Source organism: Triturus cristatus, chromosome 5_1 (genome assembly GCF_964204655.1).
Source record: "Triturus cristatus chromosome 5_1, aTriCri1.1, whole genome shotgun sequence".
Classification (NCBI taxonomy): Eukaryota; Metazoa; Chordata; class Amphibia; order Caudata; family Salamandridae; genus Triturus; species Triturus cristatus.
In genome coordinates this window covers 268211052-268230043 of record NC_140587.1, presented here as the reverse complement: position 1 = coordinate 268230043, position 18992 = coordinate 268211052, and positions in this window count along the sequence as shown.

The window sequence follows — 18992 nt, the reverse complement described above, 5'->3', positions numbered from 1 at the left end:
AACCCTCCATGTCATGTAGGCGAGTTGTGTCAGATACGACAAGGTGAATGGGTTGCGCACAAAGAACATTGTCCAGAACAGGTTTAGAGGCCCTGGGGGATGTGTAGGGACATCTGCGTCTCACATGTCCTTCTTCGGACGACCCCTCTTCTTCTTGGGGAGGGGATCCTCAGGTGCAGGCCTCTGCGGTGCAGGGGACTCTCTGCCAGAGTCATCCTCCCTCACTGTGGCACTGGCAGATGGTGTGGCAACAGATGTTGTGGCCACACATGGAGGTGTGGACATGTTTGTGCTGATCTGGGGGAGGCATTGGAGTATGTCCCGATGCACCGCAGTAAGTGCATCCCACTTTGCCTCCATGCGGGCATGGTGGGCAGCCTGCTCCTATTGAATGTCCTTGAGGATCCCCACTACCTGGCCAAATCCTCCGGTGCTATCCTGGTATGCATCTATGATATGTGCCAGTTGGGGGTCATCATGCAGTCCAGACCCCTCTGCAAGGTGCGCCCTCTGCCTCCCATCCCTCCCAGCACCCATATCCATACGGGCAGGACCAGCGGCGGCACGCACAGGTGACACTGGGACCCCTTGGGTGGTGTTGCTGGTGGTGTTGTCTGTAGCTTCCTGGGGGTCCTGCGTCCCTGTGCTGTCGGTGTTCTGTGGCCTTGGTCTGTCCGTGTTGGTGGGGGTGCCCTGTCTGTTTCAAGATGCTGGCGGCGTGGGTACAGGGGGTGCAGATGTTGGTGCTGCTGGTGCTGCATGATGACGCACACCGGAGGTGCCAGGTTGTTCGTCGTCATCCGAAGAGGACAGAGACATAGATGTATAGATTTGTCTGTACATGACCATTACTACTCAAGGGCCATCACGTTGCTGACACAGGTGTGTCATCCCTGTACACATGTGAGCTTTAACAAGGACATACGTGCTATTCCACTGAGGATATGTTGTACTATTGGGGCATGTGTGGTAGCAGATTTTGCTAGTCTTTGTGTGCCACATTGGTGTATTGGTACGACATGGTCACAGTCCGGTATGCCTGTGATCTCTTTGGAAGAAGTGTTTCTTTACAGTGTTCCTAGTTCCCATCTCATTTCATACAAGTGATGATGTCACCATTGTTAATGAGTCTGGTGCTGAGTTTTGTACGTGCATATGTGATTTGACTTGTCAATGTTCTCCATGGTGATTGGGCAAGGTAGCACTCTGGCTTTTCAATGCTCATGACAGTGAGGGACGGTGGTGTGTGTGTTGCAGTTTGGCTGCTGTGAGTAGCATGTCTCCTCCAATGCAGTCCAGGTTAGACCTTGTGTCTACAGTGTCTATGTCAGTGAGTGGTGTGTTGTGTGAAGGATGCGTATGTTTCAGCACGATGTAGGAGTGGAATGCAGCTCACAACAGCACCGAGTGTGAATGAGACCATGCTATGGTGTCGGCTATATTGTGTCCATTCCATTCACTGTCAGATGTCCCCTGTCAATGATGTATATGTGAGTTCCTGTGTGTTTTGTGCAATGTACCATATGTGGCTCTCCACACATGTCATCTGCAAGACATACGTCCCCGGCCCGGCCAGGGGACACCCCTGGACACTGCATCCCCAGACAATGAGTTTGAACATTTGGTTGCAGTGGCTGTGTGGGCGACCGTGTTTTGTTTGGCCAGTGCATATGTGTGATTGTCAGCCACATCATTTCTCAGGCCCAGTGTCAGACATCTTGTCAGTCCATTCCCACTCCCTGTGAGGCGAGCATGGTTCAGTGTGAGCTTGATGGGCCATGTTTGTGGCTGGGGATTGTCTGTGACTGCAACTCCCATCATGCTCTTGGCTACACCCCTCTTCCCAGCATGCCCATACTTCCTTCTTCTTGACTCTGCTTCCCTATGAGGGGGTGTAACACCAATGGCAAGATGGCTGACTGTGCAGTCCTGGTGTTTGTTGGTGCCCAGTTCCCAGCATGGCCTTGTGCTCCCCACAACAGAGCCCAGTGTCAGACATACTGTAAGTCCATTCCCACTCCCTGTGAGGCAAGCATGGTTCAGTGTGAGCTTGATGGGCCATGTGGGTGGCTGGGGATTGTCTGTGACTGCAACTCCCATCAGGCTCTTGGCTATACCCCCCTTCCCAGCATGCCCATACTTCCTTCCTATTGACTCTGCTTCCCTGTGAGGGGGTGTGACAGCAATGGCAAAATGGTGGACTGTGCAGTCCTGGTGTTTGTTGGTACCCAGTTTCCAGCATGGCATTGTGCTCCCCACAAAAGAGCCCAGTGTCAGACATCCTGTCAGTCCATTCCCACTCCCTGTGAGGCAAGCATGGTTCAGTGTGAGCTTGATGGGCCATGTGGGTGGCTGGGGATTGTCTCTGACTGCAACTCCCATCAGGCTCTTGGCTACACCCCCCTTCCCAGCATGCCCATACTTCCTTCCTCTTGACTCTGCTTCCCTGCGAAGGGGTGTGACAGCAATTGCAAGATGGCGGACTGTGCAGTCCTGGTGTTTGTTGGTGCCCAGTTCCCAGCATGGCCTTGTGCTCCCCACAACAGAGCCCAGTGTCAGACATCCTGTCAGTCCATTCCTACTCCCTGTGAGGCGAGTATGGTTCAGTGTGCGCTTGATGGGCCATGTGGGTGGCTGGGGATTGTCTGTGACTGCATCTACCATCATGCTCTTGGCTATACCCCCTTCCCAGCATGCCCATACTTCCTTCCTCGTGACTCTGCTTCCCTGTTAGGGGGTGTGACAGCGATGGCAAGACGGCTGACTTTAAAGTCCTTGTGTTTGTGTGGCTACAAGTCCAAAGGGAGCCCCTGTGCTTCACACAGCAGCACCCAGTACGGTGTATCTTTGGCTGATATTTCATTACGGTGTGAGTCAATGCATTCTACCCGGTGAGTTGTGTGGAGTTTGTGTTGAGGGGTGTGTGTGTCCACATGCTGGTAAGTATGGTCAGAGCTGTCAGTCCTCCTTCCCACCCAGCCAGACATCCGACCATGAAACGTGCTTCTATTGGAGGGCGTGCAAGTTGTCTTTCAGGATGTCAGTCAGTGGTGTCCTGCTTCTGATTGGCGCACAAGCCCTACCAGGGCCTTGTGCTCCCCACATCAAGAGCCAGTGTCAGCCATCTTGTCAGTCATTTTCTACTCCCTGTGATGTGGGCATGGTTCAGAGTGCTCTTGATGGGCCAATTTTGAGGGGGAGCATTATCTGTGACTACAAACCCCATCATGCTTTTGGATACACTTACTTCACCTGCATACCCACTATTCATTCCTGTCAGTCAGCTGCACTGTGAGGTAGTATGTTTGTGGTGGCAAACTATCTGACAGTATTTATTTGGCTTTGTGCCACTGCATTGCTCTATTTGTTTGTTGGTTGGTACATGTCATGACACAGTTCCAAGTCACTATGAGATGGCAGGTATTGTGTTTGTCTGACTAGCATACACATTTTGGGATGATTATCTATTGGTTACTATGGCTTTGCTAACGGTGCATGGTTTCACACAATATTGAGTATGTTGTTTGTGTACTCACCAGGTTCTGGTATGTCTGCTAGACCATGGACGCTCTCTGGTGGTAAGATGTCCCACACCTTCTCCTCCCAGGTCCTGAAGTAAATTGGTTTGGCAGGCAGGCCACCGCCAGTGCACTGACTCAAGGCGTGATCTTTCTCAATGAGTTTCTTGACCCTCCTGCGCACGTCATACCACCTGTTCTGGATATTGTCCTTTGTGCGCAACGTTGGTGCTTGTGCGTTCACCTTGTCCACAATCCTCGCCCACATCTTTGTTTTCTGTGACATGGTGGTCCTTTTGACCAATGTACCAAACAAATGTGGCTCTACTCTGATGATCTCATCTACCAGCACTTCTAACTCATCATCTGTGAACTTTGGATTCTTCTTTGGGGGCATGGTGATGGGTGGTGGTGGTGAGTGATGTGTGTGAATGTGCAAGTGAGGGTGGGTTAGTGTTGGTTTTGCTAGCTGTATGTGTGTGTGCTTTTGGTGAGGTGCTAATGGTGTGAAAGTTGTGTGATGGGTGAGTTGTGAGTATGTCTGTGGTTGCTGTGGGATGGTGTTTTGTGCTGGCTGTTGTCTCCTATTTGCAAAGGATCATGGTAGTGATTGATGTGCTTTATATAGGTGAAGTTGTGGGTGTGTCTTTGTTCCAGGTTTTAAAAAAAATATGTTTATTGGCTTTGTCATTGCTTGTTTGGTCCTTTTTTTGTCTTTTTTCCTTTGAGTTTTCTAGGCATGAAGGAGACGTTCTTCTGACCGAGACGGACGTTGATGTTGGCTCGTGCGGGCTTCTCCAGCTTGTTCCTGCTGACTTTCTTCTGTGTTTCATACGCGTCAGTTGCGGAGATCTCTATTGCTTGAGCTCGCTGTTTTCTGTGCGTGTCGGTCATGAGGCTTGGGCTCCGTGCGAGTCGCTTTAAGTTTACACGCATTGCATCGTACTGCGTGGATCGGACATTGCGGGTACGTGACGGTCGGGTTCATTCCAGGGACATGTCGGTCGGTGCAACTCACGTTGTTTTTCCAGCCGAATTACTGTTTTCCCTAAGGCTCAGTTGTACAGCTTGTATTACGCACGTGTCGATTGTAATTCACACATTTTGCATTGTACTGCACGGGTCGTACGGCGCCGGTTCGTGTCAGTCGTTCTCCGTTCCGGGTCGGTGTCGGTCGGTATGCTTTGCGGCTGGAATCGGAATCGGCCCCATAGTGGCTCATTATGATGGTTGTCGGATTAGTGTCTGACTTCCATCGTTTTAGACATGAGACCGTCCGACAAGGAGTCAGTGGTCCCCACAGCCCAATTATGATACGAGCTCCGTGCAGGTGGTTTTAAAATACTTTTTACTACTGCAGGTTGTGCAGCAGCCCAGCAAAAGGGCCTCTGCACAAGCCACAATAATAAAAAGCATTTTGAAACCATCCATGCACCGTGTGCCAGGCACCACAGTGCATGGATGCTTGGTGGGGGCACCAGCTGTGCCCCCCTGGCCACTTAGCAGTGGCCCATGGGGGCCCTGGCAATGTCCCTTGTTGGCAGGTTTTTCATGGTGGTTGGACCCCCATGAAAAGGCTGGCGGAAACTGACATCCAAATCCCTATGGTGGTGCCTCCTCTGGCACCGCCCCCACTGTAGGAATTAGGCTCTGACTGCCGTGCCGATGGACTCCTTGAGCCAGTCAGCGGCATCAGTCTTCCCCCCCCCCAAATTGCTCCTACCGCCGGTACTGAAATCCAGCAGTCAGACCGATACCCTGGATGTCAGGCAGATTGCCACCAACAGCCTGTTGGTGGCAGTCCACCTAGCATTGTAATCGAGCCCTAAATATTAGGGCAAGTGTGCTCCCACAGGGAAATAAACCCCCAAAACTATTTTAATGTATAGGCTTTTTCCTTAACAAGCCTAAATGTGATTAAAATATTGGGCCACGTGTACAAAAGCATTTTTTGAGTCACAGACACCCTGATTCAGAGTTTGAAGCCACAAAATGCTTTTTAGAATGTAGGGATCCAATTTCTAATGGGTATGGTTGTCGGCATACCTTCCAAATACTGATTCAGGATGCAACAAAAATATTATGTGAATAATTTGTTGGGGAGCAAGCAGTGGTTCAGGGACCACTGCAATCTCCTAATTATACTTTAGAAAAAGTTTTAAATGCAGGCTGTTAATTTTGGAGACTGTGGTTATAAAATGATTATTTATAGACTGTCACAGACATGGTGGTTTGCTGACATTAGCTGACTACCATCCCTGTAATGGCCTCCAATCAGAATGGATCACAATTTGCAATCTACCTTATTTAATACTGTGATATAAATTGTGTAAAATATATTATAAATAGTTTTTAATTAAAAAAATATATGATCAGTTTATTATTTGTACATTTATTTTCCATATTTTGTATTTTTTTTTATTTTTTATTTTATTTTCCATAAAATGTTGTAACATTTTGATAATTTCAATTTGTAAAATTTGTAAACTTTAATTGTGATTTAGAATTTATTATTTATATTGTTTTATGTTTGTGAGAAGAGGTGTCCTGAATTTTTAATAAACATTTGTTAAATTATTGCATTTTTTAATCATTTTTATTAAAACAAATTGGGGACAAATTAAAAAAATTGTTACTTTTTAATTTTGATAAAAAATTGTAATTTGTAAAAATAAATTGTCTTTTTCATAGTTTTGAACTATTTTATATGTTTTACGTTTGTAATTTTTAAAATATGTAGCATTTTCTTTTAGTTTTTTAAGTTAGGAATAGTAATTTTGGGGGGGTTTATTATCAAGCATTTTCTTTGAGTTTATTTTGTTTTGGAGTTGGAATAGTAATTTATTATGGTTTACTATCCAGCACTTTCTTTGAGTTTAGTTGGTTTTGGAGTTGAATAGTAATTTTTTTATGGTTTAATATCCAGCACTTTCCCTGAGTTTAGTTGGTTTTGGAGTTGGAATAGTAATTTATCAGGGTTTATTATCCAGCATTTATGTTGGGTTTATTATCCAGCACTTTCCCTGAGTTTAGCTGGTTTGGAGTTAGGAATATTACATTTTTATTGTTTATTATTTAGTTTTTTTAAGGAGTTGTTATGTACATTCAAATAAAAAAGTAGACATATGTTTGTTTTTATTGAAAACCTTTACTTTAATATTGCTCTCCCCTGAGGCGGAAGCCGGGGGATTCTCTCTCTATCCTTTATTTTTAAAACTTGTACCTGCACTTGTACCAGCTGATATTGTCCGTGCATAGGGCAATGATTAGTTCGATGTATTTTTAAATACATTTTGGGTGGCTAAACCTTGGCGCTTACCTTCTATAAATCATCGCGCACTGCAAAGCGCGACTGCAGCTTTCATCCCCAACAGCGCTGCCCTCTCGGTCGCGGTCACGTGACTTCTCCTACCTCACCCGCCATCTTGAGGAGGGAAGGGCTGCGCTCCAGTCTATCCAGCGCTCCCGCCCTCTTAGACTACTTAAGGGGCGTTTCTTCTACCACCGGCAAAAACCTTTATTTTAATATTGCTCTCCCCTGAGGCGGAAGCCGGGGGATTCTCTCTCTATCCTTTATTTTTAAAACTTGTACCTGCACTTGTACCAGCTGATATTGTCCGTGCATAGGGCAATGATTAGTTCGATGTATTTTTAAATACATTTTGGGTGGCTAAACCTTGGCGCTTACCTTCTATAAATCAGCACGCGCTGCAAAGCGCGACTGCAGCTTTCATCCCCAACAGCGCTGCCCTCTCAGTCGCGGTCACGTGACTTCTCCTACCTCACCCGCCATCTTGAGGAGGGAAGGGCTGCGCTCCAGTCTATCCAGCACTCCCCCCCTTCCCGCCCCCTCGATGTATAAAAGTATAGGCACTTCCTGTCCGCGCAGCAGGCGGGCGCAGCGGGCGCGCCGGCGGCGCGCCGGAGGTGCGCCAGAGGCAAGCCCGTCTGCGCCCGTCCGCGCCGGGACCGGGCCCAGGGCCACAACCCCTGCCCAAAAGGTATCAGGAGACTTTAAAACATACACCAGCCATAACCTACATGCGCTTCGACCACTCAATATGGCCAAATGTTCAAAAATCAAACCCTCAGAGATCCATAAGGATACTGCCATCATTTGCCCTCACTGTTATGACACTATCCCATTAATACTTCCCCAAACTAACGGCTCTTCAACCAAACATGATGTAGGTGCTGTCACTTCCATAGCCCTTATAAATGCTCGCTCACTCGGTAAGCATAGGCAGGAAATATTTGATCTGATAACTGATTTTAAACTTGATATACTGTTTATCACCGAAACATGGACAGATGATACTTCACAGCCAGACTTGGTCATCGCCGTTCCAGAGGGATTTAAAGCCTACTGTCAGGACAGGCCTAAACAAAGAGGGGGTGGGCTGGCCATAATGGCCAGAGATTCATATCCTGTCAGAACGACATCTATTCCATCCACTTCCTGTGAGGCCATGCAATTTGCTATCAACATTTCCCCCCTGTTTAATTTCAAGGGTATACTAATATATCGTCCTCCAGGATCAAAGACGACCTTCCTGTCCAACATAAACACCATGATGGAATCTGTAGCCACAGAAAGTAGCTTCACGGTTCTAGGTGACCTGAACTTTCACTTAGATCTAGGTCACCTTACCGATTCTGCCGCCCTCATCTCTGATCTAGGTACCCTAGGGCTAAAACAACTTGTCACATCCTCTACCCATCAAGCAGGCCACATTTTAGACCCCATCTTTTCTAACCTAGAAGGACTGCAAATCACCAATATTTTGCCTATGCCTTGGACCGACCACTCTGCAATTTTTGCAAATATAGCCACCAATAATCACTGTAATAATAATCCTCAACCTATACCTAAACAATCTATTAAAGATTGGAAAAATATAAATCAAGAAGATTTGAAGCTCATACTAGAACAAACCCACCCAGTGTTCGCTTCAGACCCCAATTTAGCGCTCTAGCAATTATACGACTGGATGGGCCAGGCAACACACCAATCAGCCCCTTCTAAAGAACACTCTAGTAATAGAGCTAAACCCACCGCACCTTGGTACAATGACAAACTAAGGACACAAAAACAGATAAATCATAGCAAGGAAAGAACTTGGAGAAAAGACTATGATACTAGTAGTAAATCTGTCTATAAGGAATCCTTAGCACTATACAAAAACATGATAGCGGAAGCAAAAAAAGAATACTACAGTGATCAAATTGAGAAAGCTAAGAACTCCAGCAAACAACTATTCTTAATCACCAAAGCATTATCAGGCAATTCCCCAGACCTCACTCCCCCCCCGTCACAATTTTTGTGTGACTCTCTTGCCTCTTTTTTCTACACTAAAGTAGATGATATCTATCAGGCGTTCTCTTCCAAATCACCTCCGGGTTCAATTTCATCTACCATTCTCCCCCCAGCTAACACGTTCCCTTGCTTCCAACCAGTCACCCCGGACCAAATAAAAAATACATTATCTACCATTAAATCAGTTTCACCCCTGGACCCCTGCCCTTTATCTGTACTTAGACCAGTAATGGATGCCATTATACCGGCACTCACGCAGGTTTGCAATTTAATATTGCTGTCGGGCAATTATCCGGACCCTCTCAAAAACACTTTCCTAAAACCTCTGTTAAAAAAACCCTCACTGGACAAAAGTGAGTTAAAAAACTATCGACCAATTGCTAGTCTACCCTTCATGGCAAAGATGATTGAAAAAATCATGAATACCCAGATTTCCGAGTTTATTGAAAAACATCAGCTTCTCGACAACACGCAGTTTGGGTTTAGAAAACATCACGGGACAGAGACAGCCTTGATCAAAGCCGCTGATGATATCAGGGTCATCAGGGACCAGGGTGGCACTGCCATACTGGTTCTGCTAGATTTATCAGCGGCTTTCGACACGGTCGACCACAACACCTTGGTCGACCGTGTCCAAGGACTTGGCATCTGCCACACTGCCAAAAACCTAATAGCGTCCTTCCTAGCCAAAAGAACGCAGGCTGTCATTCTGGGACCCTTTCAATCAGCTCAACTCTCTGCTCCCTGCGGAGTTCCTCAAGGCTCATCCCTGAGTCCGACACTTTTCAACATCTATGTGTCGGACCTTGCTAAGACCATCAAAGCACATGGGATGAGCCTAACCTCTTACGCCGACGACACCCAACTAGTGTTGGCGATTAAAGGCGACGGAGAGCAAGTAGCTGAAAAATTTAAGAAAGGGCTCCTAGATATAGGAGACTGGATGGCTACAAACTGCCTAAAGCTAAACTCGGAAAAAACCGAGGTACTCATCTTCGGTCCACTCTCTCCAGCCTGGTCCACCTGTTGGTGGCCAGAGACCTTCGGTACTCCTCCTACGCCCACCTCGAAGGTTAGGAACCTTGGTGTCATCTTGGATGATGGACTAAATTTCATGAACCACGCCAACAAAACAGTATCAACAGCACACTTGAAGTTAAAAATGATCCGGAAAATACGCCCTTTTCTCCCTGACTCTGCCATTAAGACACTGGTTTCTGCCCTGGTCCTCTCATCCCTGGACTATTGCAATGGGCTATTCCTCAATGCTCAAACCAGAGTAATTGCAAAACTTCAAACAATACAAAATGCGGCAGCTCGCCTTCTTACCGGCAAAACAAAGTTTGAACCCATTTCCAAAAACATAAAAGATCTTCATTGGCTTACTGTGCAAAAAAGAATTAATTTCAAATCACTCTGCATAGTATTTAAAACAATCAATAATCAAGGACCACATTTTCTAAGAGACCAATTACAATCTTACAAACCCACAAGAGCTTTACGATCAGCCACTCTTAGCCAACTGGTCGTCCCTCGCACCAAAACAGTTACCTGGGGTGACCGACGCTTTTTGGTGGCGGCCCCCAGACTCTGGAACACCTTGCCCCTTAACATCAGACAAAGTGTTACACTGCTTCAGTTCCGCAAACTCTTAAAAACCTGGCTGTTCTCTCATTAACCTCTTTTTCTTTTCTTCCCTCACATCTGTTCAATTAACTGGTTTACCCCCTCACATTTCCTTAGTCAATATTGGTTTTTAGCGCCAAGACGCCTACGGGTATATGCAGCGCTTTACAAATATTAAAAATAAATAAATAAATAAAATAAATTAATGTTTTTATTTGCAAAACATGCATTTTTTTTGTTCACTATTAAATTGTTTTTATTTTGTTTTGTTATAGAATTTTTGACAATATTAAGAACATGATTCATGAAGTATAGTCATGTAATAGTAAATATATTTTTACTTCTGTTGTAAAATTATATAATATGTATTTTGTAAATGTATTTATTTTTATTTTTTATTTTTAGTATAATAAATATTATTATTAAGAAAATAGCATTTAATAAATAATATATTAAATAATTTACAGTTTTGTTTACACATTTTGTTTGTATCATATTTCATTTTTAAACATTGTTATATTAGTTGCACATTTCCAATAGTCTTATTTTAATTTTATATTTTGAAGGTAAGTACATAAAAAACATACATTTTTATATATATTAAATATTATATTTTTTTGTTTTTTAATAATCTAATATTTAATGTATATTTAAAAAAAATTATACATTTTTTGAACATTTAAAAGAAAATCTACAATAAATAAAAGTACATTCAATTTTGTATTTTTTTCATTCTTTCTCCATTCTTGTCTATGAGGAGTGTTTTTTCCATTTTTATTACGCAGCCATTTTCTTTTCCTTTTTCTCACTTTTCTCTCTATTTGTTTTGTTTTTAGGTAATTTTGCAAGACGGAACCTTGTGGTTGGGAATTGTGTTTTGTTGGTTAAGGTAAGTTTGATTTATTTAACTTTTAAAGTAGTTTTAGGGTAGGGGGCGAGGTAGTATTAGTGCAGTTATATTTGTTAGGACTTTAATTGTTCATTTTTGGTGTAGTTAGGTGTTGTTTTGGTAGTTTAGTGTTTCGTGTGTTTGACGTAGTGTTGGATAGAAGTAGAGTGTTCTGTAGTCTTAGTTATATGTTGTTTAATTATGGTATGTTGTATTTAATGTTTATATCGTGTCCCGGTCCTCATGTTCGCGGACGATACGCTGATCGTCTCCAGGACCCCGAGTGGTCTACAGAGGGCTGTGAATGCTTTTAGTGACTTCTGTATAGAAAGAGGGCTTGAAATTAATACTTCTAAAACGAAGTTCTTGTCAGTCAACCAGCACAAGTCTTTCAAGGGAAGGATATTATTAAATAACATGCCCCTTGAGCAGGTGGATGCTTTTACGTACTTAGGCATATCACTAAAAAAGGACATGGGCTGGAAAAGTCATTTGAATCTCACAACTTTAAAATTTCACCAGCATATAGGTGCCTTGACAAAGAAGCACAAAATGTCCCTTACAAAACCTGTCACCCCGGCCCTTGAAATTTATAATATTAAGACGTGAGCTCAGCTTTATATGGAGCAGAACTGTAGGGATTCAATGACCTAAGATGTATAGTCCTGGCAGAGAACAAATTCTTACGCTGCCTCACAGGGGTCTCCCAAAGTACTCCGATGGTTCCTCTCCGCCTAGATTTGGGCAGGAAAAACATAGAGGATATGGCAAAGTTACGCCCGCTTTTATACTGGAGGCGTTTATGGTCTACACCGGAGCTTTCACACTTTGCCCAGGGCCTTAAAGAAGTGATTGCTTTAGATTGCTTTTACAAAATAGGATGGCTCAAAGAAAGTAGAACCATACTTACTAAGCTTGATCTGGTGCACCTCTGGGACAGCCCGGAGGCTTCAGTTTTTCCAACCAAGATGGCTCTAAAGCAAAAATATTGGGAATTGGTTTTTTCAACATCTTTTCAATCTATTCCTGCCACTAGCTTATCAGGCCGGTTTTTGGATTTCAAATCCTGGCCTGTGTGTGAGAAGTATTGAGATCTTATCGAGAAGCCATTTGATAGGAAACTGTTTTTCCAATTTAGGATTGGTTCTCTTCCTATTAATTTTTTTACACGTAAATGGGCTTCTACTACTAGTTGCAAGTGCCATAATTGTTTGACAGAGGATGAAACCATTGCACATGTATTTTTTATTTGTCCACTATATGCGGTACCGCGACGCAAATGGTTGAGACCAATCTGTTTGTCCTTTGGTACACGGAGCTGTATCTCCGTCTTAAGAGTTCTAAGCTCCGATTGCAGTCCTCATATAGCTATCGCTGTGGCTAAATTTTTAAGTTGGTCTTGGGCCATCCGTACACGCACTTTAAATTCTATTGTTACTGTTTAAATGTAAACAATTGTTACAACACCTATGCACCGATATGTGATGTTTCTTTTTTTCTAACTAGGGAAATTCACACATAAATGTTTTATATGCTTTTATGATTTTTAATTTATAGTGGAGTTTTATAGAATCTAATAACTTTTTTTCTTGTATTATTTGTACATAGTTTTGTCATGTTTTTTGTATCATCTTGTGTGTTTATGAGAAATGTCGAAATAAAGCTTTATGAATTTGTTTATATTAATGCGTGTGTGTTTGTACAGGGAGGGTGTTCTTTTTTTTTTTTACAAGTTTTCCGTTTCGTGAACGGATGGTGCTGACAACATGTTTATTTTTTTTAAAAGGAAAATGTATTTTGTTTCTTTGAAACAAGTGAATTTTTTACATTTCCCTTTTTTTCGGGTTTGTTATCTACTTTGGATTTGTTTGTTGTAGAGGACCGTCTACTGCAACATAACTGTAAGTTATTTTTTATTATTCTGGGAGGGAAGTGTTTTTGGTTACATTTGGTTTGTTTGTTTCTTTTTTATTTTAATTATTATATTACATCAAATATGTATAGGTACGTTTAAAAATGTTAAATTTCATAATTATAATCATTAATTTAAAAAAGAGTACAATTGTGTGGTTTAAATGTTTTGTGATTTCAAAATGCTGATGATGTTTAGAATTGTTTTTTGTTTATAGTATCAATTTAGCAATGATGTCAAGTGATTCTAGTCCTTTTGTGTTTGGAAGGAGTTTTATGTTGTAGGTATTCATACATTGATTTTGTTAGTTTACTGAGTTTAGGGCTGATTTTAGTTAGGGATTGCTCTATCCTTATCCCTTAATAGCCCTGTTCTGTTTTTTATGGCTTCTATTAGTTTGTGTAATGTTGGTTGTCCTTTTCCTATTGTGGCTTGAAAGGCATTGTGCAATCCTTCCACTGCATTATTAGTTTTAGCTTTTTGAGCTAGAGTGCTATCATAAACGTTGCACCAGGGGATTTGGAACTTTGGTTGTCTACTGTGCCCTGACTTATGTAGCCTTCCTACCCTAGGGGCATATCAACAAGGGCTTTATCTCTGCTTTTTTGGCTTTAAAAGCCAAAAAAGCAGAGATAAAACTAGCACCCTATCAACAACAGGGTGCTAACACGCAAATTTGCATGTTAGCACCCTTTTACTCTTCGCTTCCCCTTGCATCTCTAATGAGATGCAAAGGGGGCGTTCCAGAGTAAAATAATAGGAGAAATGTCGCTAAGCGACATTTCTCCTATTATCAAGAATGTCGCTAACCCTGTTAGAGACAAAAAAAGCAGCGCTAACCGCGGTTAACGCTGCTTTTTTACGTCTGCTAATTTTCAGACTTAGCCATGATATCCTATGGAAGGAGGATATCATGGCTAAGTTTGCCTGTCCCTATCAACAAGGTAACGTGTGATTATCGCTGGGTTTCCAGCGATAATCTCACGTTAGCCTGTTAGCGTGTAGATTTTTATCGCTATTGAGATAAGCGTTGCTAATAGCACGCTATCTCAGCGATAGAAATTCACGCTAGCCGGCGATAATTATCCTCACGCTAAGAGCGCTGAGCGATAATTATCGCCGGTTGTTGTTGATATGCCCCCAAGTGCCTTCAAATTAGTCTAGGAAGGAAGTTAGTTTTGTTTCTTTTGCTTGCTGGAAAGGGCTTTCAAGAAGTATGTTATAGTGGTTGGCTACTTCAGCTGTTGGTACATAGGCCAGGGCTACTCATTTTTTTATTTGATAGGCAAAGTTGCTATTGGTGGCGTAATCTATACTTAGGGGCCAATTATGATGGCCATCTTAGTGGGATTAGGACCGTTCGCCTGTAATGCGGCGGTCCCGCACTCCTAATTATGATGCGACCATCACCGCGGTGATCGCATCTGGCAATTTAACATTGCGCCGAGTGCTGTTGACTGCAGCACCTGCCGCAATGGTAAATGACCATGTTGTGCATTTCCCTGCACAACGTGGCAGGCACCATGCGGTGCCTGCCACCTTGTGCATGGAAATGTAGGGGGTACTATGGGTACCCCCAGTGCACTACTGCCCCTACCACAGAGTGGCCCATAACGGGCCCCTGAAGCCAGCCTCCACCAGCCTTTCCAAGGCGGTTCCATTGCCATGGAAAGGCTGGCTGATGCCAGCATAGTGGTTGAGCGGGTGGTGCCTTCAAGGCTTCGCCCCCATATCCCCGGCCTTATCCGCTCCACCAGGCAATGTGGTGCAATTTCCCCACCATCCTGATGTGGCGGGGGAAATGGGCATGCAGATGGTGGAGGGACGACCACCGCCGGCCCGGCGGTGGCAGTCCTTCCGCCATCGCAATGAGCCCTTTAGAATAGATTTTTGTAGGTGTCTCCAGATACTTTGGTTGAAGTGATAATAGCAACCTTGTATTGCAGTGTGTGGGTATATTTTTAGAATCGATTGAATCATTGCTTGTTCAAAGCCAATAAATATTTTTTGTGGAAAGTAGTTGTCGGTGTGTTGTTTTATTATTGTAAGGAGCTCTATGTAGGTGGTATTTTACTTATTAGGAAGTAGGGCATATATGAAGTAACCCTGGGCGTAGTTCGCGAAGTGGCACTTCGCGAAGCTACGCAAAGTGCAGTTCGCTCTACGCGAGCTACGCGTAGCACTTCGCGAACTGCGTAGTACCTTGTTCGCACTGTGCCAGATGTCGTTTTCAATGATTGCACAGTGCGGACAAGCAACCGGCACTGTGCAATCATTGAAAATGGCATCTTGCACAGTGCGAGCTGTAGTTTTCTGCTGCTCGAGTAGATTTTTACTCGAGCTGCAGCTTTCTCAACGCGAACTGGTAGTTTCTCATCGCGAGCGGTCGCGAGCATACGCGACCACTCGCAATGAGAAACCTGACCTCCTCGTGTTGGGAATCTCGCCGGGAGGTTTATTTTCCATGCTCGCGATCGCCAACTTGATGTTGCTGATCGCGAACAAGGAAAAAGTCTCGCCGGGATGTAATTTTGCTTGCTCGCGGTCGCCAACTTGACGTTGAGGACCGCGAGCAAGCAAAAAATGACCGCAGCACTACGCAACACTACGCTACGCGTGTTCGCACTGTGCTACGTGCAGTTCGTGTAGTGCGAAGTAGCGCGAACTTCGCAAACTACGCGAGCGTAGCGTAGTGCTTTGCCCAGGCTTAATATGAAGGGGATGTTAGTGTCTTCATATTCATCATGGATAGTATATAGTTGGTAAAATGGCTTGGGGCAAACTTTTAATGTGCCATCCATCATCCACCATCCACGTTTCGCACTTTTTTAGTTTTTGTAAGTTGTTGGTGGCAAAGATGATAATTTGTTTTTCATGACTTTTATTGTCATGAAGAATGAATTTCTCATCTTTGTGATGTGATAAATATTGCTCCTTCTGCATTTTTTGTCAATCTGTGAATATATGTATATTTATAAACGCTCCAACCCTCCTTCAACATTCAAAAACGGCACTCTCGGGGCTTCGTTGTAGCAATTTTAATCTTCGGACAACAAACGCGTTTCAGAAAAGTTCCTTTGTCACTGTTGTTTACATGATGCACAGGGCGGCAACATTTAAAGCATCATCAACGTTATCATGAAAATAGACAAGGGCTTGTACCGAGACGCTCTACAACGAGCACCATGTTGAAAGAGTAAATCTCTTAATTGATATAAATACACGATAACAATGCATCACACGTCAAAATATGTAAATTAATCATGACACCAAAATTCTCTTGGGTGACGCATTACAAACGTGACAAAGTAACAATCTCGCCATGTATCTGTATTGGCAATCATTATTAACGATTGCCAATAAACCCTTGAATTCCATATTTGATTCTGCTGTGTATTAGCATTAACTTAATGCTATTCCGGAAACAAAGAAGAAAAGACCAATTATCACAAAATACTGATTAAATTACCCAGATGTACTGTTAGTTCTTCCACACTTTTCAATCCATTTGGGGATTTCGTCGGTAGGTCCATGATGTAACGGGACTCTAGTCTCCTTAACTTCAGCACTCTATCACCTCCTCTGTCATTTCAAGGTATGCAATCAATGCTAAATACCAGATATACCGAAACAAATTTGGGTGGCAATACTCCCAATACTTTGTTCTTACAATACATCAAATTAGAGAGACTATATACGAGAGAGAAATACGGAAGTGGTGGGAAGCCACATCCTTACAAAATTATATAGAGGTTGAAAGAGTCCCTAGGGGATTACGGATTTACACGGTCCCTGCATATGAAAACCCCGATCCAAAACTTCTTGAAGCCTGGGCAGCACATATAGCCTCTTCATGCAAGGGAATGCTAGAAATACTTGTGCAATTTGCTTGGAGCGATAGAGATAAAGCTCTAAAAGAAATTGAAAACCTGGAAGAAGAATTGCGACTGAATTTGGATAAAGACCAACAGGAACATCTGAGAGAAGCAATGAAAAAACAACTGTCAAAAAATGAAATAAAGATAAAACATCGGAAACACGAGAAGTACAATCAAGATGAAAGGGACTACGCTATGGGGCGAATTCTGACCTTCACTAAGAAATTTGATCAACCGCGAAAGGAGGTGGTTAATAAGAACAAAACACCCACCAACGAAAATCCACCAAGGGTAGAGACCTCGGAGTCCGATGTGACTGAGAATGAGTTATCAGAAGAAGAGGTAGCCGGCCCATCTGGGAGGATACATAAAACTCCTTTTCAACAGGAGTTCAACATCATCCACCTATCATGGCTAAGGGGGGGCAAGAGCAAACCCTCGGAAGAAGACTGAAAACCAGAAGGGGCGGCAGGAAGAGGCAGAACAAAGCCCAATCAGACAAACAGAGTCACACGGAGCAAGAGGGGAGGAAGGTGGTAGAGAATACCGATCAGTTAACTATCATCAATTTATCACAAAAAGTCCTCACAAGCACAGTAGAATTAGTGCTAAAACTTGGACTAACCTTGTGCCCTCAAAGTCATATGGAATATACTCAGACAAGGATCGACTTGTTTAAATTTGTTCGAAAACTCAAGTTGCATACGTTTTTCAAATTGAGACCCACCATAAAGGAAGCTAGATCCTTGAAAACACAGAGTATGGACATAGATCTATTGACTGTCAATGATTTAACAACCTTGGAAATCCTGGAGGATTTACGACAAGATAGCACAATAGAAAATCCACAACCCGTAACAACATTAAGTCAACTGATGAGATTTGTGGATATTGAACAGGAGGCACCAACAAGTGGAATGAAATTACCCTCACAATTCTTACCACAGAGGCCGTTTGACTCGATCGACGTATTTTCTGATACAGTCATCAAGGATTTGATAAAATTTAGAAATAAAAACCATAAATCAACGCAAAATCGTGATAATCTGACTAAATTGCAAAGAAATGCCATAAAAACTTTGGAGCAGGACACTTCAATTGTCTACAAACCCTCAGACAAGGGAGGGAACATTGTCCTCATGCCACGAGAACAATATGTAGAAGAAGCTCCACGGCAATTAAAAAATCCAGACTGCTATGAATCAACTAATGCAACTGTATATCAAGACAGCATTCGACAACTGCATGCTCTCACAAAGAAGTGGCACAATAAACAGATGTTGGACTCAGATGAATATTTATTTTTGAGAACGACTAACCCGATTCTACACACCTTTATCGCCTCCCGAAGGTGCATAAAGATAAAAACAAACCACCTGGGAGGACAACAGTTTCCTCCATGGGTAGTCTCACAGAAAATCTTTCTAGATTTTTAGATCATCTTCTGTTTGTGCTGTACTTGAATTAATTTAAATCATACATCAAGGATACCACCGATTTCATTGAACACATAGAAGCACTTGAATGGCAGCCATCGTACTGTCTGGTGGTCCTAGATATCACCAGCTTATACACTTGCATTAATCATGTACAAGGCTTGCATGTTGTAAAGCACTTTTTACAAAAAAATCACTAAAATATGCAGTTCATAACAGCATGCTGCTGGAGCTAATAGAGTTCTGCTTGTTTAATAACATCTTTATTTTTCAGCGCGAGCTTTACAGACAGGTCTCGGGGACTGCGATGGGCACCTGCTTCACCCCCAGTTATGCAAATTTATTTGTGGGCTGGTGGGAGGATCAGGTGGCCTGGTCCCATACCAATGAGAAATGGACCACCAAAATAGTATCAT